Source organism: Rhineura floridana, chromosome 9 (assembly GCF_030035675.1).
Source record: "Rhineura floridana isolate rRhiFlo1 chromosome 9, rRhiFlo1.hap2, whole genome shotgun sequence".
Taxonomy (NCBI): domain Eukaryota; kingdom Metazoa; phylum Chordata; class Lepidosauria; order Squamata; family Rhineuridae; genus Rhineura; species Rhineura floridana.
This window is the reverse complement of record NC_084488.1, coordinates 39,790,536-39,814,592: the sequence shown is the minus strand read 5'-3', so window position 1 is coordinate 39,814,592 and position 24,057 is coordinate 39,790,536.

Below are 24,057 nucleotides of genomic sequence, written 5' to 3'. Positions count from 1 at the left end.
GAGAGACATTTTGCCACTCCGCATTTCTGCAGGGCCCAATCTGATTATAATCCTTCATTCTCCTCTGTGATATTGCAATGGAGCATAGGAAGCTGTCTTATACCAAGTCAGTCCATCTGGCTTATTACTGTGTACTCTGATAGGTAGTGGGTCTCTCCCAGCCCTATCTGGATGCCAGGAATTGAACTTAGGAACATCTGCATGCAGAACACGTCTGTCAATGAGCTACAACGCTTCCCCAAGGAATCCTGGAGTGCACCTCTCAGATAACAAGCTGCTTAACTGATAGCCTTAACTAGGCTGGCTCAAGGTTTTGAACGGCACTGAGCAAAGATGCCCCCTGTTCCCCTGCCTTCTGGTGGACCATTCTCCTTCTCCTGACAATTTAAAAAGAATTGCTATAGTATATTAGACCAAACCACAGAGGTGCTAGACCCAGATCCAAAGCCTGAACATGTGAATGAGGAGCCTTTTGAGTCAAGGACCTCCAAAGCAGAACCCCCAGAGACAGTGTCCACAGAGCCAAACTCTTCAAAGTATACCAGGGACCTTGAACACCCCAGTGCCTGCTTACCAGCACAGGTAATGCACTTAATGGAGGGGTGGGAAATCTTTGGCCCTCCAGATGTTGCTCAACTACAACTCCCATTAGCCCCAGCAAGAATGGCCAATGGCCAGGGATGAAGGGAGTTGCAGTTCAGCAACATCTGGAGGGCCAAAGGTTCCCCATATTTGCTGTAGCGGAAGATTCAGGGGTGATTCATTTGTAAGAAATTGCCCCTTCTCTGTTGGATGGGGTGTGACAGAGAAGGGGATGAAGCTCATTAGGGACAAGTACAAGAATATCGGAACTTCCCCTGTAAGTAGGGGCAACTGGAGTGATGACCTAAACCATACAATGCCTTCATCTGGAGTATCTTCAGAGCAGGCATATACATATTATTCTGCAACCAAAAGTATAAAAAGAAAGGTAGAAGAATAGCATTCATCAAGTGAAATTACTGTAATCTGATAAAATCACTCATGGGTGATGTTATATAGTAAGATTGAGGGAAGCAATAGAGAGGTAACCTGGGCTCCTGCTGGGAGGAAGGCTGGGTATGAATAAACAAACAAACAAACAAACATAAGACTAAGCTCAAGACCAGAACACTATTCCTCTAAGTCTTTCCACTCTTCAGGAAGTGGGAGGACCCTGAGAAGATAGTCTATCCCCCAGAAGGATATAAATCTTTAGTTGAGATCCAGGCCTTGTTGATACAAGGTACTAAAATTTTGGAGTGCTGTTCTCTGGTTCTGTGCTGCTACCTGGCTGACTACACCACCCTCAGGTGCCTCCTTGCACTACTGTGCCAGCTGTGTGCCAAGACTATTGTTGGGTTACATGGGCTGACCCAGAGCAAGGGAGGGGGCTGGCTCTTGCCTAATCTCATGAGAGCACCTTGGCTCTTGTGGGATCCCACAGGATCTCAGAAGGGGGCGGTGATACCGCCTTATAAAAAGCCCAGCTTATAAAAGGTGCCATCTCTTCCTGCCAGCAGAACTCCACATGCCTGGTATGCACCACACTGGGTCCTTTTGCGCTGGCCATCTTCTAAGGGTGCTTTTCAGTAGGCATGCTGAGGCAGTTGTCAGACAACACTCATGTTGTTTGAAGAGACACTGACCCTGACCTGCACCCAGTGCCATGTCAATCTCACTTACCTGCTGTAATCAATAAAGTTGTGGCCTATTTCAACCCACACCTGACTTCTGGTCTGTAATTCCCAAAACTGGCCCAAAGGGGGGGCATAATGTGCATACCCTACAAATGGGATCCCATTCATAGTCAGGATATAATACTCACTACCCTTCATGGGCTTTGTGAGGACAAATGGGGGGGAAATTATCTTTAGAACTGCATAGTTTCATACAAATACTTGTCTTACAAATGCTTGTAAATTTATAAATTAATAAAATTCATTCAACTGACCTCTTACAGATGCAGGCAAGCTGTGGTGAATTTCACACATAACTTGTGATTCTATCCGCAGATTTTACAGCTCCTAGAGCCAGTGTGGTGTAGTAGTTAAGGTGTTGGACTACGATCTGGGAGACCAGGGTTCAAATCCCCACATAGCCATGAAGCTCACTGGGTGACCTTGGGCCAGTCACTGCCTCTCAGTCTCAGAGGAAAGCAATGGTAAACCCCCTCTGAATACCGCTTACCATGAAAACCCTTATTCATAGGGTCGCCAAAAGTCGGAATCGACTTGAAGGCAGTACATTTACATTTAGAAGAATACAGCAGCTTATGAGATTTTCTATGACTCACTTATGATCTTCTTGTGTAATATCATAGCAAAAGGGGGGAAAGGGGAATTTAGAATTTGGTGTTAAATATTTGTGTACAGCTAGGATAAACTATAGCTGCTAACTGGAAAAAGAATCTCTGTGCCAAAAATTTTAATTAGATTTTTGAGTGTGGCACAAATGGTGAGAAATCATTAGTTATATTCAAGTCAGAGAAAGGAATCAAATATCAGAGAACTACACATAACTTGAACTAGTTTAATGATATGCATCCTTATAGCTTGTTTCTCCTGTTCTAAATATAGTTCATGGTTATGTTTATATTCTGAAACCCCTTCAGGTGATATATAGTTTCAAAGAAAACTAGCCTTCTATCTGAGGTGATCATTTTTGATGTGGGCCACTGTTTTGATTTGGGGCACTTTCAAATAAACATAGCTCTATATGAAAACTGTGGTAATACATGAGAGAACTATGCATCCTTCAGACAATGACAGCTTTCTCCAGTATGTTTCCTTTTCATGTCTAAAGTTTTACAGGGGAAGGCCTGTTCTGCGTGCCTCAACTGGTGATGGAGTTCCTGGTGGATTTAATTGCTTTGAGGAGGCCGTCATAGTAATAATAATAATAATAATAATTAATAATAATAATAATAATAACAGAGCCGTTGTATTATCAGCCTAGCAGGTTGGCCATGCGGTTCTTTATTTTTGCACAAGTTTATATAACATACCATAACCATAAGCAATTGCTTTTCAGTGAGTGGGTCTGGACCCAGAAGTGGGTTGGTGCCTGGCTTAAACTGGATTGCAACAATGACATTACAACATTTCCCTTTTAAAAAGGAAGAGAAGGAAGAAGGGGGCAAGGTAGGGATGAACGAATTTGTCAGTTTTGGTTTCTCTCAGTTTGTCATTTTCTCCACATTTCTGCATCAGTTTTCAATGTTTTTTAAAAAGTCGTCATGAAAATTCATCAGCCTTGTAAATACACATATTTTTGCAAGCACTCTCCCTAATATTATACATTCTATATGTTATTTTCATTCACATAAGAATTTTGATGCACCCTTTCCCCTACTGTATGCATTTTTGTTTATGTTACTTGGCAGGAGAGCCACATTTCAAAATTTGGGGAGGGCAAATTTCAAAGGGTAGCTGTGTTTTGGTTCACATCCTGTTTTGGAAAGGTAGGGTTGCATTAAAATTTGAACGGAACTTCTCTCCCCTACCCAACTACAAACATGGGTCAGATTTATTTATACTAATTGAACTGTTATGATCTTCTCACAGAAAATAGTAGTGTGTGCAGAGCTTGGAAAAGTTACTTTTTTCAACTACAACTCCCATCAGCCCCAGCCAGCATGGCCACTGGATTGGGCTGATGGGAGTTGTAGTCCAAAAAAGTAACTTTTCCAAGCTCTGTGTGTATGGTACTCTGTGTGCACACACACATGAAATCCCAGGGTTCCCTTGTGATAAGGAATGATTGTTAAACCAGTAGGTCTCTGCAGTGTAGATGTGTGTGTGTGAGAGAGAGAGAGGGGGAGGCATATACATTTTAAAAATATATTAAAACTGAGTCTCATGGTGCAGAATGCGATTAAATGTGGGTATCAGGTCTGCAAAGATTGAAGACTGCCACAACAAGCAATGTGCTCTTCCAGATGTGTAATCCTTCATCTGGTATGGGAAGCTGCAGGTTTCTTTATAAGACAACCTAATAGCTATCTTCAGGGAGATGAACCGACTTCATCTGTTTAAAATTCTGCCGGTGCTTGCATTTGAAATATAGCACATTCAGTTCATTTGCTAGTCCAAATTGTTGCAGCACCACAACTGTACATTGTTACAGAATTTAACAAGTTGTTTCAGCCACCGAATGTCAGTGCCAGATACAGAAATACCTGCATAGGTTTGTTAATTCTTAGAGTTCTGTATGCATGCTATGTCTAAGAAGATACAAGTCACTCAGAAATGTGACCTACTCTTAAGTTTCCCTAACAACACTGAAGAAGTGGGACCATTTCACATAGCATGTTATGTTTTGCCCACGGACATCTATGTGTGTGTGTGTGTGTGTGTGTGTGTGTTTTAAAAAGCCACAAAAAGCAGCATTATGTGTACAAATATCCAGGGAGTTCTTCTGCACAAGTTCCATTTAAATAAATGGAAACAGCTTATGATTTCACACGTACCCCTACTTTTCCTTCCAAGGATTTCAGAGTGGCTTTAAATACGGCTTCCACGTTGACTTTCATTTAGGCAGCTCACAGGGCCAGACCTGCTTAGCTTACTTCAGCAGAGAACCAGCATCTTGCATTTATTTTGTATGTTCCCACGCATTTCAGTGAGGCTTGCACAAGGTAACTTCCCAGAGGATTGTGTCCATGTGTCAACAGAAGTCTGTGTAAAATTTAATTAACCATGTTCTTCTCTAAATATATATATATATATATATATATATCGGGGGGGGGGGTGAGGTTGCTCAATAATGCCAGGAAGCCTAACAGTACTTTAATCAGTGTGATGATGTGCAAAATAATGAAAGCAATTAAATTAGGGATGTGCTAGAATTCTGCCCAATTTGGATTTTGTACCAAAATTTCAATTAATTTGCTTATTCTCTGTTGTTGTGAATCAGATTTTTATGTAGCGATTTTCTGCAGCTATTTTTAATAATTGCCTCTAAAATATCATCAATATTTTTTCATTTATTGATATTTCCTTTCAAAATATTGATATCAGTATTTTTTGTGAGAGCAAAAATGGATTGGTAAAAGCAACGGGTAGGGGACAAATACTCAGATTGATAGTGGCTTGTTAGGTCGATGGAATGCTTTCAAACTGGCACTGGCCAACTGATCTCATCCCTAAATTAAATACAACAAAAGAGAGCCCAACATCCTAGCTAATCTATACAAGTTTTAGTAAAGGCCTGGACAGATGAATATTGGCAGGATTTTGTAGGGGGGAGATGTTATCACTGTAGGGCCATGATGTACAAAGATTGATCAAGAAAGGGCAAGGAGCATGTGCTTCATTTCTGGAGATGCACACTTAACTTTCTATGTTTTATCCTCTCTCAGATTTGTGTAATGCCATTACACAATTGTGTGATTGTGTAGTTTACTTCCACAACCTCCACTAGAAATTAATAGTAATTTCAAGCCTGTTCACACACATGTTCCCATTATGTAGCTCCATATGTACAGGGATTCTTACCTCACTACCCGTTAGGATCCCCACCCAACCCAGGAGAGACCTCTAAGAAAGAGGCATGGAACCCTGAACCCACCACAGTCCCAAGCATTAGTGTAATGGCAAATTCAGAAGTTCAGGGTCCCTCCTAGATAGTCACATCATACTCCTCACAGTCACATCCCATTTCCACTTTACCTTGCTCACTCTATTGTTTTATAAGTCCACACTCCACTACAACAATAGACAATGCCAATCAGCATGACAGGGAAGGCTGTATGTTAACTACTCAGTGGCTGACTCGCCTCCTTTTACTCTGATTAGCTCCAATCAGCACAAAAGGACAAGGACTCTTCTCAGTGGCTAGCACGCTCCCTTTTCATGCTGATCAGCTTATACATAGGGACCTGGCTGGGACCCTGCTCCCTAAAAAAAAATGGGTCTATGATCTCCCGCAACCCCAGATGATTACACTCCTGGTCCCAAGGCAGCCTGAAGAACCTTGTTTCATTCATGTCTCTCTCGGTTCCTTCCCTGCTAACCCCTCTGACTGGATCCCTGATCCTTGTCCCTTAGGCCTCAAGAGAAAAAGTGGCAGTGGAGCTAGTGGGATGTCCAGAGTCATCATGTAGGACTGCCCATTTCCCACCCTGAGCTCTATCACCAGGGGGCTCTTCTCAGGAGGAGGGACAAGATTTAGCTGTAAACAATGACCCAGCAGATGGCCAGGAAGAGGAGGTGCTGGCAGTGAGGATATAAACCATTTGGCCTCCTCTGGACCTTTGCCGGGTAAACAGCTCCCTTCTGAGTGTGGGAGTGTTCTACTACTATATGTAGAAGAAATATGCTTGTCCTGTGAAATCTATTTTCTACTCCATGAACGGAGAAACTGAGGCCTTTCACATATTGTTGCATTAAAACTCCCATCGTCTCTAACAATGGGCCATTGCTGATTTGGGCTGATCATCTGGAGGGCCACAGGCTCTCCAGCCCTAGTCTACTCTTTGGGAAGTGTAGGAGGCATATGTGCATATGGATATGTGCACTACAGATCATATCACATGTAAAGCCTATGGTTTGTTCCTACCCATCACTTCAGAGCGAACATACTATGTACTGTGTGTGAAGCCAGCTCTAATTTCTCATCAGATGTATTTAGAATCAGGATGTTTGATATGGCCATAGCCGTCTTCTTGCCGTCTTCCCATTTTACTCATGTAATGCAGAGCAGAGGGAGATGTGGAAAGTCAAGGGAGAGCAAATAATCACATTTACTTTTTTCTCCTATTTTCTTTGAAATTGTATAAGTCAACAAACTAGAAGAACCAGAACGTATGAACACGATAGAGAGTATATTTCATTGTATCCATCCTTTCTTTTATTGGCCTCAGAATATGGATTTTGTAATGAAAAAACACAGTCCTTTCTAGATTATGTCTACCATCCTCTTTCAACAATTTGAGAGTGATATGGAGGGCACCAGAACTTACCTACCACCTTAGGCAATTAAAGATTGGCTCAGCACAGTTTTCTCTGGCTGTGAGAACAAGTTTTATTCAGACTTCCAAAGCAGTATTTTTGGAAAATATTAACCAACTCTTCAAACCAAAGTTCAAAAGCACTGTAGAAATGGTATCAGCTTGGAAGGATTGCACCATTAATCATTAGCTTGCCCAAAATGAATGTAAGGGGAGGCGGAAAGGAGAGAGAAATATTTAAAAGCTATATAAAATGGATTAATTAAACATCTTTCTCTTACAGTAAAAAAGTTACTAATGATTACAAGAGCCTTCAAGTCTAGCCTTGACATCAAACCATCTTTCATGGTTCAGACATTTTGAAATACTGAACCTTTGTTTGATGGCATTAGAATATAATGGTCAGTTTTGAGACTAGGCAGTATTTAACTTCAATCATTCTTGTTAAAGTATAAATACCATTGGACCTCATGCTTGAGTAATGTTAAAATGTCTGGTTGACAACATGGCTCTAACAGCCAATTTGATAAGGAGCAGATCAGCTTATCTGTAACATTCTTTTCATGAAGAGGTCATTGTTCCTTTAGATCCCTGAAGTGCAACCATTCACAATCATTCCAAAAATGTCTTAATCAAAATATTTATAGGACTACTGACCTCACTTTTTTTTTTTAGTATCTTGTACTTCCATGGACTTTTTTTTTTCCAAGTCCCAACCCAAAACACAGGTATAAGGTTCCTCTGACTACAGTTACAGAGTGGATGGAATAACATGACTTGAGAAGGCCCATACATGTGTCTGTCTCCACGTTCCTGGTTTTAACTCAGTATAGTGCTTGAATTTTCAAGATAGAATTTTCTCAATAATAATAATAATAATAATGATGGTGATGATGATGATGATGATGATAATAATAATAATAATAATAATAATTTGTTTTCAGTGCCAGAGTTTGAAAAACAGAAACAAAGTTAACAGAAGCCCACACCTGGTACTATTGCAAATACAGGCAGATCTGGCTTTAATTAATACAAATTATGAAATGAACAACATGGTTTTGTTTTGCTATGAAACATAAGAATATGAAATGAACCAAAGAGAAGCCAATATCAAATATGCAGAAAAAGAAATCTGCTACCCTGCTGGTTTCTGATCGTTCTTAGCTTTTAAGGAGCTAAATGTGCTATATCTGTACAAACACTAATTATTGGGGGATAGGGGCCTACAAAGAAGCATTCTGTAACCAGTTGTAGTCTCATTCAGTGGTGTCCCTTCAGATTTTAGCATGTCTAGCTTTAAAACATATCTGCAAAACATTGATTACAGAACATGAAACATCTAATCTCCTAAACCATCCAACAAGTATTCTTGAATATTATATGTAGCATTGTAGGATAAGAGGTGCAACCATTATCATTATTAATATTATCATAATCACAAAGGAGTCTGCTTTTAAGGAGAGACAGAGGCCTGAATGCACCAATGACAATAGAAAATTGGTGTGTGTCAGAATCTTCCCATCCCATCTGCTTCTGGACAGAGCTTAATTGATAAGCCTCATGCCTCAACCTAAGAGACTCTGAGGGCTCCCAACCCAACTGTTAATCTAGTGAGTGGCTAAAGGCTGCAATTAGGGATTAATTAAATATAAGGAGGAGATGGTCAGATTCTCCACATAAAAGTACAGATGGGAGGAGGAACGGCTTGACTCTGGCTGCAGTCCTATACACACTAACCTGAAAGTAAGTCCTGTTGAACTCAACAGGACTTACATCTGAGTAGACAAGCATAGAATCACACCAGCAGTAACCTAGGTGTCTGTGGTTTCTGCTGTACCATATACTGTGATATGCAAAGTGGATCTTCTCCAGAAGGATGCACAAGTTTCTTACAAATCTGGAGCGCAAGTTATTTTGTGTCACATTACAAGAAACAATGGAGAGCAGAAACATATTCTTAGTGTAATTAGCACCCTGCCAAGCCTGATCAGATGGTCACATTATTTACACACTTTTTGCTATGTGGGATCATATGATACGGAAGCAGCATTAACTCTGCAAGAAGTGTCAATGAAGGGATATCTTCCTTTGGACTTTAACTGATGCATGGGAAGCTAGCGAAGCCGGGTACTGAGCATGTGAGAGTGCTCAGTGGTTTTGTATTTAACAGAAGTCCTTTAACCTTTTTTTTTCTAAACCCACTCTAAAATCACATAACTTAAAATAACAACAAACAGCTATGAGGTGCATGGTAGGCAGCCTTACTGCCAGGTCTGGCACCAGCAGTTGGCCAGTTTGGGCCCTAGCTGAGGGCCTCAGGATTCAGACAAGTCCCTCACCAGCCTGACCTGCTCTCCAGTCACTCACCACCAGGTCCAATGTCAGTCGGGCAGGGGAATCTGCTCCATGTTTTAGTCTGAACTTTCAAGGCTTTCAGCACCTTGGGCAGCTCCTTGAAAGTTTGGACTAAAACCCAAAGCGGATTCACTGCCTCACTGACATCACAGCCACCAGTCTCCACTGTCCAGCTCCCATCTGAGCTATCCAACTGACGACCTGCCTGCACCCATTCACCTCCCTGCCTTGCCTGAGGTCTGAGAAAGAACCAAGCAGGTGCTTATCAGAGACTGGCCTTCTGAGCAAGGTGGCCAAGCATTGTCTATGCTGCGTGCACAGTTTGCTAGAGAGGTTAGAAAGGCTTCTTAAACTTAGACGGTTAAAAAAAAGTTTCAAAAGCATTTCCAGCCCCAGCAGCAGACTGTAGCAGTGGCACAGGCATTCTTCTGACCAGAATGCCTGTGTCCAAAAAAGTCCTTTCCCTTTCTCAAAGCCAGTAGTGTTTGGTGAAGTGGTGCAGGCAGGGTGGCATTGCTCCAACCACCTTCTCAGTGCTGAGAGGAAGAGGCATGGAAAGCTCAGGGTGGTGCACTGGTTCCACCACAGTATTAGGAAGGCAGATGAGCAACACCGTCCTGCCTGTGCCACTCCGCCAGCCAGTACTGCTCAAAGGCCAGGTACCAAATGATGTGGTGGAGAAGCCGCAGATGTTGCCGCAGCAAATAGTGTTTTAAAACAAAAGTAAGGGGTGGGGGAGGACAATGGCAGGGGAGATTGTGGGAAGGCCATTGACCAGAACATGTCAATTTCTCCTTCAAGTCCAGCACCAGCTTTGCATATGGGTGGGCGCCTGGGGAAGCTGCAGAATGCAGACCACTGGAGAGATGACTTGTAGGATGAAAGAAAGGACACTCACAAAATCCCTTGGCCACCGTGATAGCAAGTGCTACAGAATTCCTGCACCTCACTCATGAGAATTTCACAGACATTTATTTCCCCTTTGATAATTAATTGACAGAGAATGTTTGACAAAACAGTGGAAGAATTTTTCAGCACAGCACAATAGGAAACTGTCTCTGGGACAACTTGTCTTCCTCTCCTTGTCAGTGTGTTGCATTATGTATAAGTGCAGACTTGGAGGCATTTTTTCTTATTTTCCTTAGTTAATGTATATGTAGTGAAGAAATCGATAATGAAGACAAATACCTTAAAAATCTGTTCTAACAGCATGCAGACAATATGTGGACTATAAATACCACACCACCAAATGCACTATTTAAACAACAATTTCAGTTTGAGAGCATTTCACCAGTATTGCTGTTTTTTCTTCTTCTCTACAATATGTTCAGAGTGATATTATATTCTTGAATTCTTTTTTTTTCAATTAATTTTTATTCAAATTTTCAAAACCAAAACAATACAAAAAGAAAAAACACAAATCCATAACTAATACAATAAAAAGAAAGAATATATATATATATATATAAATTGACTTCCAATTTGTCGTAGTTCAGCTATAAGTCTATAATATATAACAAGCCTGTATCTTGATAGATTATAAAATCACCTTCCTCCAGCGGTTATCTTAATTGGTTACAAATCTCATTAACATATCATTTTATTCTTCCACAAAAAGTCAAAGAGAAGTTTCCACTCCTTGAGATATATGTCCATCAATTTTTTTTCTAGATAAACATGTCAATTAATCCAACTCATCAAGTCTACTAAATCCAGTAATTTCAAATCGCTCTTCTTCCATTATCCGTATTGGTTCCATCTTCCATCTTTATGCGCCCAATAATCTTGCTGTCATAGTCATATAATAAGAGTCTGATAGGAATTTCCTTTTTCACAGATATTTTCTTGCCATCAGTTCCGAACGTATCACTGAAGTATTGTTGCAAAGCCGCATCTCTGTTCCTCTTTTTTATATGATACACTAGCACATCTCTTGAAGATTTTTCCATTGACACAAAACAGGGATTAATTCTGTTAACTTTCTCCATTTCAAGTTCCATCAAATCCTTCCAGTCCAGGAATTTTTTTGAACCGATAATATCTTTATCTCCAATCTCTTCAATTCCTTCAGGGACAGCGCTGAGTTCCAAACCGTAATATTTGTCTCCAGGATCCATCACAGCCAGGAAATCCAAATCTTTTTCCATATCCATATTTAATCCAATCTCCATAGTTTGAACCTTGCCTTTAATTTCTCTTTCATCCTTTTTTGATTTTCCAGATCCATCTTTATTCTCCTTTCTCATAGAATCCTGAATTTCTTTCAGCTCCTGTCTCTTTTCGTCAAATTCAATTCTCAACGCTTGACTATTATTTCTCAGTTCTTGTTTTATTGAGTTAATCCCATTCATTATTTTCTGAAACATGTCTAAAGATAAAGTCCCTTCTTGTACATCCATAATCTTCTTAATTGTCATTCTTAAAGCCAAAGGAACAACTTCAATTTTCAATGTCCCAAGCAAAGAGCAGTTTATTTCTTTATCCAGTTACAAAGGAGTTAATCTTTCAAACCAACTGGCGTCACACTCTAGACAGCCCTTATCTCTTATATGCCCAGAAGTGCAAAAACAGCTTTAGTTCACAGCGTCCAAATAACTAGTAGCAGAAAAAATGAGCAGATTCATCAAAAAAAAAGTAGATCAGAAAAAATAGTCCCAGACATATATTACACAAAAGTCTTATAAATCAAAAAGAAAACCCTCATCCGTTGTAATCTTTATAATGCTATTTTCCATGTCAGCTTTTTGCAATAAAAAAAGATAGGCTATTTTTATTTTCTTCCCCCTTAGTTCCGTGAGTAAAAGAAAAGGAAAGTTTTGGCTCACCCAGGTTTTCTTAATTGCTGGTTCCTTGACAAATCTCTTTAGCTGTGTAGATAAGAAAGTAATAAGTGTAGACAGGAGAATACTTGCCTGTTAGGCCGTTTTTCTTTAAAGAAAAAAAAGGGTCACTTTTTCAGCTGAGCTAGCTGGAAATCCTCGCTCCGTCCGAGCTGCTGGAAGACCTTCTTTCACAGACAATTCTGACGAGTTCCAGTCTCCAACAATCACAACAAAGCTGTGTGGGAAATCTCACGTTTCTTCCTTATCCAGAAGAAATTATCCCCAGTCAAAAAAGACCCTTCTGACTGGATTTAAAACTGAAAAAGTTTTATCCAAGACGGGAGCCGTCTCAGAGGCTGCACAGGCAGAGGGATCCTCCTGGGAAGTCCTATATTCTTGAATTCTAACAGCTGCTTATCACCTCCATTTCACGAACCAGTATTTCTTGGAAACAGTCTTATGAGAAACAGATCATTCCCAATTTATTGATCTGTGCAAATATCTGAAAGCAGCCTTCTACACACACACACACCCTGAATCAATTTGTTAACAGTGTGTGTGGTCTTTTTCCCATCAGGCGTTTGCAAAAGGTCTTCAGTTTGCTACCTTGCGCTTGTGAGCATCAGTCAAGGATTTTGGTATTTTTCTGTGTTGCAATTGCAAGTGTTCCCTGAATACCAATATGACAAGTATATCATATGACATTGCTTGATACATATGAGGACACTTTCAGACTGTCACAAGTTTCAGGTGGGATTCAATCACATTCCAGCAAATTCAGGTTGCACATTTAGTGTTCTTGCACAAGAAACCCTGTGCTCCCTCCGCTAGAACACTGGACTTTTTGCAGTAAGGAAAGTGCATGGAAAAGCATGGGATAACAATGGTTTGACACAACATTGTATAACTTCCCTGCAGACAAATCAGAATGAATACTCAGTCAATAGCTGACATCATCTGACCTCCCTGCCAATTTTGTGTAAATGAATCGGGATGAATGTGCATTAACCAAGTCATCTGGAAGCAATCTAAGAGCCTCCAATTTATGCCTGTTTTTATAGCCTCAGTGATGACAGGTCTGGCTTACAGCTGCTCTCTACAACACCTTGCCCACCCTTTTGTTGCCCACTGGACCTCCCACTCCAAGTAGTTGCTGACTGCTTCTGACCCAAGTATAGAATGAAGGGTACCAAGCAAAAATGTGTACATTAAAACATCAAAACTGCCTACAAAATGTGTTTATGAGGAAACATTTGTACTAAAATGCTGAAGAATTTTCATTAGGCTTTTTTAAAATTGCAAATTGCTGTAGAAATGTGGAGAACTGAATTTAAGATTGGAAAAAGGAGAAACAGAGAGAACAGAAATTGACAGATCCTTCCATCCCCAAAGTAGAGGCAGTTTTTGACTGATAATTTATTCTTTTTAATTGAGAGTCTCGTGTATGGCCCAGTGGGGGTTACGACTTTGCAAACATGCTTCAGTTCATGGTTTCAAGGCAAAGTGCTAACCATGGTTTCCAAAAGTAGATGTCACAACAAAGTATGGTTAGCATAAACCTTTAATGGCGAGGGAAATGGAGAGCTGAGGAGAGGGCTAGGGAGTACATGAGCATCGAAGATCACCATAACTTGGTATTAATCTAAATTGGACTAGATTGTCATTTTTCTTCTTGCTTATCCTTAATTCTCAAGAGTCCATTTAAAGATCATGTTGATCAAACATGAAAAAACCAGATCACCCAAATGTTAGTACTTTTAGAACAACAACAAAAAAGAGGAGCATAAAAAAACAGACTTTTTTGGAACATTATAATTTAATTAGAAAAGTATTATAAGACAAATGTAAAGTTTGTCTTCAGTGCTAATTGCCTAAATGTTTTGAACCCATCTGGTTGTTTTTGAAGCTCAAGTCTCATGTTAAGCACTATTTAGCACATGAAAAAAATACTGCACCTCAAGCAAATTATCTTATGTTTCATCTCTTTAGAAGTAGATGAAATGGGGAAAAGGTAAGCATACAATATCAACCCCCAAACAAAATTCTCATCTATCTTGAAACTACAAAGAGTATTTCAACAAATTCCTCACAAATGTGAAGCTGGTGGCATAAGCAGACACCATGGAGCAAATTCTAGCAAAAATATTTAGCGATTAAGACTCCTCTTCCAAAGTACTCCCACACTCCTCCTGCTTCGTGCCATCTCATAACTATTCTGTCAACAAGTCCAAATACATCTAAGCCAAGCAGCATAGGCTATTTTTTCCTGAACATGCCTGTAACCATATTGCACATTGGATGCACCCAAGGTAAAGGGCATTCTGCTTACACATAGCATAATGGATGCACAGGTTTGCAGTGGGCCATGTGTTGTTGCCAACATGTCCTGATCCTATTTTGGAAGAGATGGGTCAGTGAGACATGGTAAGGGGTTAAGAGTTTAATTTTACAATGACTTTTTAATGTTTAAGACAGACAGAAGAGGCTGTTCTTATTTACACAATGCATTATTAACTTGTGGAATTCATGGCCACAGGATATCGTAAATAATGGCCATTAACTTAGAGGTGGCTTTACATTAGATTACAGCTTCCATTCATTTGGGTTGTATTTGACCAAGTCCTACTCAGAGTAGGCTCAAAGGCAGAGCATCTGCTTTGTGTGCAGAAGGCCAGAGGTTCAATCCTTGGCATCTCCAGGCTGGGCTGGGAGACACCTCTGTCTGAAACCCTGAAGAGCTGCTGCCAGTCAGTGTAGGTAATTCTGAACTAGATGGGCCAATGGTGCGTCTTAGAATAAGGCAGCTTCCTATATTCCTATGAAGCTCCCTGTTGAAACTCCCTGTGAAAGCTTCCCTGTCCAGTAGCAGCCTACTTCCAAATATACTGAGGACAAACGTGTTGCCTTCCTGCCTTGCTTGCGAGCTTCTTGGAATTAGCTGGCTGACCACTGTGGAAGACAGAATGCTGGATAGAAGCACCCTTGGTTTACTTCAGTAGAATTCTACTTGGGCTTTTGTAAATAGATGCATAAGGGAATGTCCTGGGTTAGATAGAAATTAAAAGTGCAATCTATACATGTCTGCTCTAACGTTAAGTCCCCTTGAGTTCAGTGAATCTTGCTTCCAGTTAAATAGGTTCAGCAGCCTAAATAGCTAGTCTGAAATCTGCAGCAAGCTATTTTTCCTTTCTTAACAATCAAATTCATGACCATCTGCATATGGTCTTCAGCTATGCCATTCTACTGCAATACATTTACCCACAAAAAACAATTGAGCTGAGCATCATTTTTAGTCGGAACGTAATTACAGAAGAATGTGGTATGAGGTTGGAGGGGGGTTGTGAATCTTTGCAGTGAATATAAAGGCACATGGAGGAAACTGGAACATTCACATCAACAAAAGGTAAAAAGAGATGAACAACATGACTCACCATCCAGAGAGCTAATTTTCAAAATGTTTGATAATAATTGCATATCAATATTTGCAAAGCTGTGAGTGGGAGGTCGAGATTCTATGTTCTGATCTAAATGTTTAATCTGATCGATCACATTCAAGGAAAGGGGGGAGTTAGTTACATAATAAGCCATCATAGATGCATCCGAGACAATATGTGGGCAGCTTGAGGAGATCCTAAAAATATATTCTTTTAGGTGTCAGAAAGTAATTTATTTTCCATCCTTCATCAGCATTTAATATAATTGTAGCATCTTGGTTATGCCTGAGATTTGAGTATTTCGGATACTTATCAACACTGATTTATTACAGCTTCTTTTTGAAAAATTTCCTACATTTACAAACATCTCAAAGGGTGGGTAGATCCATTGGACACATAAATGCTGCATGCTACTGTTAAGGGAACGGCATTCATTTGCAGAAATGGCACAAGGCATTTGGGTGCCTGAGAAGGAAATTCAAATAGTGCCCCAGGGTGGTAAAATCTTGCCCTCTCATGGTAACCTAAGATCTGCCACTGGAGGCAAGCTGGCTCAGACTGCCTAATGGTAGGCCCAGCTGTTCTAGTGTGTCCCTCACTCCATCGGTTATATGAACATTGGTAGAGTAGAATATTGGTAGAATATCACTTTCTACAATTCAGTACTGTTGTGGGTATAACACCAGTGGTAACTGAATAATTAGCAATTCTGTGCCAAGCATACTGTGCCTGTTTAATAGGAATGTTAACTGCTGGTTGTGTAAAGTATATATTTTTATCACTTCTTTCTTGGTTATTGTTGTGGCATGCTGTGGTAGCTCTCCTTCCCATACCCTTTTTCATTCCAAGGGCCACTCCCTTCTGGGGGGGGGATATGCCAGTGGTGGGTGGGGCCAAAGGCAAAAGTGGGCAGAGCAACACATGTACATTTTACCTCTGTGCACTAGGCTCATTTCTACCCATACTCAATGCACATCTCTCTGCCCTCCAGCCAACCAGGCAAAAATCATGATCAGAATTCAAGGACGCAGTCTAGCCAGGCAAAGGCACTTGGGGTGCAAAGCAGGCCTATTGAGGGATATGGGCGGGGGGAGAGTTCTGAGGGCCACATTTGGCCCCTGGGCCTAAGGTTCCCTACTCCTCCCATACTGCAGCTCCCCCCCACCCCAATGCAATAAAATAAATGTTATTTATTTATTTATGGGGGTCCATAGCTTTCATCAGATTCTCAAAGAACCACTAGTTTAACTCAGGCCTGGCACCAGTGGGTGGCCAGGTTGGCCACTGACTGAGGACCCCTGCAGCTAGCCAAGGGCCCCTGTGGCTGGGGCTGAAAGAGCAGAGCTCCCGCTCCGTGATCCCTGCCAGCATAGGGTTGCAGGCCGGATTGCAGAACGGAAGCTCCATTCTCTCAGCCAACAGCACCCCAGCACACTCATGCAGCTGGTACATGCTTAAATATGCCCGGTTGTGCCACCTTGCGCATTAGCACACATGCCTACCATCATCCAAGATGGTGGCAGGGGCGTCAACACCCCCTCCACTATCTTTGGTGATGGCAGGCATGTGTGTTGATGCACAAGATGGCAAAACTGGACATATTTAAATCCGTTTGTGCGCGCATACACAGGGGGAGGCAGGGGCGCACAGCGAGCTGGTGCTAGCCCTGGTCTAATCCCTCTTGCTCTTTCTTTCTGTTTCCTTTCCCTATCTGGTTTATCAGACTGCATTATTCAAATGTGTTGCTATAAATTATTATCAGGATGCAAACTTCTGTTTCCTTTTGACACAGTGTCAACATTCATTGCACATTAGTATAATCTCATTCGCTTCCTGGTGTTAGGGTTCTGGGGACAACCCAAGCTTCTGAAGCGTCGGAAACATTGCCTGCTCAGCTTGAAAAGATGGATGGAGAGCAATAAAAAGATACTGAGAGCAATGCAGGGTAATGCTGAAGAGTTTTCAAAGTAATTTCATACTGTAAGGAAAAAGGACTCAAAAGTTTATAAAAGGAACTCCAGGGCACTCTAAAACAGTAAGTGGACTGTTAATCACCTCTATTCTCAGGCTTCTCCTAAGCATGACTGCTCTTGGCCAGAAGTAACAGGGTGAGGTTTCTGTAAAAGAATCGATAGCAATGTGGCCATTATTATTATTGTTGTTATTATTATTACTATTATAGGTTGGAGCAAGACTCAACTCCCATATTTTTCTTTCCAGTTTCTCCCAAGTTCTGTCCAGTGTTAGTCTACCAATGAAAAAATAAAGCCTACAAATGAAGTGAGTAGGATTCTTATTTATATATAACATGCTGTCCCTATCTTCAAAAAGGGCAAAAAGGAGGAACCAGGGAACTACAGATCAGTCAGCCTAACATCAATCCCTGGAAAAACTCTGGAGCAAATTATAAAGCAGTCAATCTGTAAGCACCTTGAAAACAATGCAGTGATTACTAGGAGCCAACATGGATTTATGAAGAACAAATCCTGCCAAACTAATCTTATCTCATTTTTTGATCGGGTAACCTCCCTTGTAGACTGTGGGAATGCTGTGGACATAATATATATTGACTTCAGCAAAGTGCCCCATGATATTCTGATTAGCAAGCTACCTAAATGTGGGCTGCATGGAACAACTATCAGGTGGATCCATAGTTGGCTCCAGAATCGTACTCAAAGAGTGCTTATCAATGGTTCCTTCTCAAACTGGGCGGAAGTAACGAGTGGGGTACCACAGGGCTTGGTCCTGGGCCTAGTGCTCTTCAATGTTTTTATTAACGACTTGGATGAGGAGGTACAGAGCATGCTTATCAAATTTGCAGATTATACAAAATTGGGGGGCACAGCTAATATCGCGGAAGACAGAAACAAAATTCAAAGGGACCTTGATAGGCTGGAGCATTGGGCTGAAAACAACAGAATGAAATTCAACAGGGATGAATGCAAAGTTCTACACTTAGGAAAAAGAAACCAAATGCACAGTTATAAGATGGGGGATACATGGCTCAGCAATACGACATGTGAGAAGGATCTTGGAATTGTCACTGATCACAAGCTAAATATGAGCCAACAGTGCGATGTGGCTGCAAAAATGGCAAATGCTATATTAAGCTGCATTAACAGAAGTATAGTTTCCAAATCGCGTGAAGTATTAGTTCCCCTCTATTCAGCACTGGTTACGCCTTGTCTTGAGTACTGTGTCCAGTTCTGGTCTCCGCACTTCAAGAAGGATGCAGACAAACTGGAACAGGTTCAGAGGAGGGCAACAGGGATGATCAGGGGACTGGAAACAAAGTCCTATGAGGAGAGACTGAAAGAACTGGGCATGTTTAGCCTGGAGAAGAGAAGATTGAGAGGAGATATGATGCCACTCTTCAAGTACTTGAAAGGTTATCACACACAGGAGGGCCGGGATCTCTTCTCGATCATCCCAGAATGCAGGACACGGAACAATGGGCTCAAGTTGCAGGAAGCCAGATTTCGACTGAACATCAGGAAAAACGTCCTAACTGTTAGAGCCATATGACAATGGAATCAATTACCTAGAGAGGTAGTGGGCTCTCCGACACTGGAGGCATTCAAGAGGCAGCTGGACAGCCATCTGTCAGGAATGCTTTGATTTGGATTCCTGCATTGAGTAGGGGAATAGACTTGATGGCCTTATAGGTCCCTTCCAACTCTACTATTCTGTGATTCTGTGTGATCCTATACAAAAGTACTTATGTTAATTTTATGAAGCCAGGTCCTTATTGAGACAGCACCTACATCTCTAACAATTCAGAGACATCAGTCCAAGTTAGACAAGCACAAAGGGGCAATTGGTCCTCATGCGCATATCAAGATCCTAGCCCTAGATCCTGCAAGCTGCAGCGACAGCGCATCTAGACAAAAGCCAGGTACGTTTCTAGAGGTTGTTTCAATATTTTATTCAATATTTTCTAGATGTTATTTCACTATATTTTCTTGTTGGATAGCAGATATTAGCTTGCTTTCTTCATTAAATTTTATTTTGGTAACAGTGGAATGCTCCTGTATCAGATGGGATATTAGGAAATCTGTGGGAGGGAACTCATCCACTCACAGCTGTGGTGACAGTGGCGATGGTGGAAATTTCACCCAACTAAAACCACCCCTGCAAGCTGCTATTTGACTTCTGGGGGAAACACATGAGCATACTTCAGTGTCTAAAATAAATACAACTAGTGCTGTGCTGAAACCTGTCCTTCAATTTCTTGAAAAATTTCCTTCACCTGCAAAAAAGGCCTTTAATTGTTCTGCCTCTTTTGCAGGGCAAGTTAGGATTTCTTGATGCTTTCGGTGGGTGCAGGCTTGATTTTACTTTATTATTGCAAAGTGGCTGTGAGTAGCATGTGTTTTTCTTCCCATTAAACATTTGCCCAGCACTCTGCAGCTTCCCCAGCTGCCTGTACTTCCTGATCTCAGAAAGTCCTAAAGGAGGAGGTACTTCATGACATCTTCCTCTGTGTTTTAACTGAATTGGGGGAAGCCAAGGAGAGTGGCTACCAAGCGCCTGAGACTGGTATACTGACTGATTTTGTTTTCAAGGGAAGTTCTTCCTTTTTTCCTTTATTAAAAAACTTTCTTTATTGGTTTTTAAAAGTCAGTGATTAGCAGTCATATACACGGTGGGCAGCATATCTGCCTGCTTCACTTACAGAACAGCCCCAGCTGATGACATTGGCACCCAGAAAGGCTTCAGAGTATAGAAGAGAGTTGATCTGAAGAATGAAAGAAATGACAGTCATAAACACCCCTTGTCCTAAAAACAACAAAAATCCTGCACGCCACCCATTGCACCCCTGTGATAACTTTCATGTGCAATTTCTTTTCCTCTTAATTGATGGAGAATGCTTTAAAAAAGGGGAGAAATGTACAGGATAGCACTAATTTCAACACAATACAGGAATAAGGTGAGTGTTTCAGCCCGAGCTCTCCTGAGATTCTACAAATAGCTTGGAATAATAACCAAAGTTTTAAAAAGCTGCACAACCTGGAGGTGGAATGGTACTAAGAGATGGAGCATGACTTTTTTATTTGTGATGTAATGGACTTTGTATAAATATAAGTCTCCTGTAATTCACTGAGTGCAATTCCCTCTACAAAACACTCATTCTAAACAGTTCATCTATATCTTATCCTTCCCAATGCTATGTATTAAAGGATTTTACATTGTGGAAGGTGATATAGGAGTACTCAAGATATGGGAAGCAGCCCTCGTAATACCAACGTGCAGACAGTTAAGACTAACTTTTGTTACTGAGTCACTTATCAGTATTCACTTTACAAAGCTTCAGTTGCAGACAGGAATTTGAGGAATGGTGATATACTTGTTCACCTGCACATATTTCTCTCCAGGAAAGGCAGGCTATTTATTCTTCTTGATGAAGATCCATACGGGACATTAACTTTACATAATTGCCTGCTCAGTTCAGTGGCTCAGAATTTGGGCTTGTCTGGTTGTTAGCCTTGCCATGGAGATCACATACCTCCTGGCTACAAAGTTCAGAACAACTCACTGTATGGGTCAGCCTACTCATAAAAGTGTTATTTGTCATGACTGGTGAATGGGGAAACAACCACTTTCAATATGACAGCCCCAACTAGCATGGCAGGCTCTAAATGTTATAGCTCTCTCTGCAATTCAAGAATGAAACACAGATCCTACAGTGAGTATATTCAAAGAACATCATCAGCTGTCCTTGTGTGAAGATGGCAAGGATTACCCTGTGCATGCAAATGGAAGCTATCTGAAGAAATCTTCTATTGAAGAGCAACACTGGTAGGAAGACACAGATAGATAACATTTCATTTCTGTACACTAAAAATGGCAAAGAGAAGGTCAGAATAAGCAACACCTAAAAGTAATATTGGCACCATTTTCTTGACAGAAGGAGAAACTTGACAAGCCCTTTCTCTCTCTCTCATTTATGTGATGATTTCAGGAAGATAAGCAGGATCTAAGAATGGACAAATATGTCATTTTTGTTTTTTCTCAGTTTCTCATTTTTCCAGTCTTATGTTCAGTTCTCCACATTGCCACCTTTTTGCTGGTCATGGACAGAAATAAATTTATTCACATTGCCACATCAGCTTGTGGATTTTTTAAAATGTCATGAAAATCCGTCAGCATTTTTGTGCAAATTTCTCCTACAATACACAATTTTTCCCGAATATATACATTTTGGCAAAGCAATTTCCCCATAAATAATCATTTTGGCATGTTATTTTCATTAATATGTGCATTTACATAACACGTTACTCTAGTATATGCATTTTTGTACACATTACTTGGTCTGGGAACTGCATTACAAAATCCAGATGAGAAAAACAGAATTTGAAACAATGTATCTTGGAGAAAAATGATTAGATTGAAAATTGAAATGACCAAATGCCATTCTGAGTTTGAGTGTATCAACTTGGGAGTTCTAAGCAGGCACATAATCCTTCTGTTTCTATTGTAAATTGCATTTATCAGCTCTTTTTGTGTCTTATTTAACAGAGAACTTTCCCTAATTGGTAGGGCACCATTGACCTCATATATAATTTCTCTCTCTCAGCACTGGATGAAGAGTACCAATCAATGATCTAAATTTACTTTCCCCTTTAAGTCCTCCAATTAACTTTCTCTCCTTGGCAATGCTTGGAACATATGCTTGATTACAGCTTTGTTCTAATCAGACTCTATTGAGATTATGAGTACAATACAGGAATCTATATAATTCTGATATTTAAGTGGACAGATAATTCCCAAATTTCATAAGATGTTCTTAAAAGAACCTTTCTGACCCCTCAAGAAATGTAGATGCTGGGTAGTCTCTTGCAGCAGCAACTACTCCATCAAAAGTTTAATTTTCAAGGAATGTTTTAAAAGTTACATTTTTTCATTATATATTTATAAAGCAATACCATGTGAGTGGATCAGAAACCTATTTTCTGCCAAACCCCTACAGAAGACACCCATTCTGTTGACTTTTTTAAGAAGAAAAAAGTTACAGCAGAAATTATTGTGATGATAACAATAATTAATAACCAATGGAATTGTATTTGGAAGTAAGTTAGACTTTCTTCTAACTACAGGAGTTTAGGACTGAGAATATCAATGCAATAAGGGTGAGCCTATTTAAGAAAGCCTATTTAGTCTTGGAAGACTTCAAAAGTACACCTAATCAACCGTTGGCTTATGTAACATAGTTACCTTGCCCCAAAGACAGCTGTTCTAAAGGAGGTTACAACAATAAAACTGAGCATCTCATTTCCCTCTGCAAAGGTGGGGGACTCATTAAGTTGGTCCGCTCCCGGAGACTAATGGATCCTCTGGGTTTTCAGAAGGCTCTGGGAGATTTTCCAGCTGATAAGACTAGTGCTCCTGTTGAGGCCCTGGTTGAACTGTGGAATACGGAAATGACCCGGGCTGTTGACACGATTGCTCCTGTGCGCCCCCTTCGATGTAGAGCTCATACAGCTCCGTGGTATACCCCGGAGCTGAGAGTGATGAAACAAGAGAGGAGGAGGCTTGAGTGCAGATGGAGAACTCCTGACGGATGCAATTATGCTTTGGTAAGTGCCTCCACTAAGTTGTATATAGAAGCGGTAAGGGCAGCAAAAAAGTGTTATTTTGCTGCCGCTATTAGATCATCTGCCGCCCAGCGGAGCTTTTTAAGATAGTACGAGGGCTTTTACACTCTGGCCCTCAGGACACCACAGAGTCATCTGAAGCCCGCTGCAACGAGTTTGTGGGGCACTTCCAAAATAAAATTGCATGCATCCGTAGGGATCTCGACTCTAATGTTAGGACAGTTGAATCCATTGAGGTACCTGGATCACGGTCTTGTCCTCAATTATTGGATGAGTTTCAGTTGGTGCAGCTTGAGGAAGTTGACAAGATGCTTGGACTGGTGCGTGCAACCACGTCGGTACTCGACCCTTGCCCCTCTTGGCTAGTAAAAGCTAGCCAGGCTGGAACTGCCGGCTGGTCCAAGGAAGTGATCAATGCCTCCTTGAGAGAGGGAGTTGTCCCTCGATGTCTCAAGGAGGCTGTAGTGAGACCTCTTTTGAAGAGGTCGTCCTTGGATCCAGATAATTTGAACAACTATCGACCGGTAGCGAATGTCCCATTTCTGGGCAAAGTCTTGGAACGGGTGGTTGCCAGCCAGCTCCAGGCGCTCTTGGATGAAACCGATTATCTAGATCCATTTCAATCCGGTTTTAGGCCCGGTTTTGGCACAGAAACAGCCTTGGTTGCCCTGTATGATGACCTTTGTCAGGAGAGGGACAGGGGGAGTGTAACTCTGTTGATTCTCCTTGATTTCTCAGCTGCTTTTGATACCATCGACCATGGTATCCTTCTGGAGAGACTCGCGGAGTTGGGAGTCGGGGGTACTGCTTGGCAGTGGCTCCGCTCCTACTTGGTGAATCGTCTCCAGAAGGTAGTGCTTGGGGAGCATTGCTCGGTACCC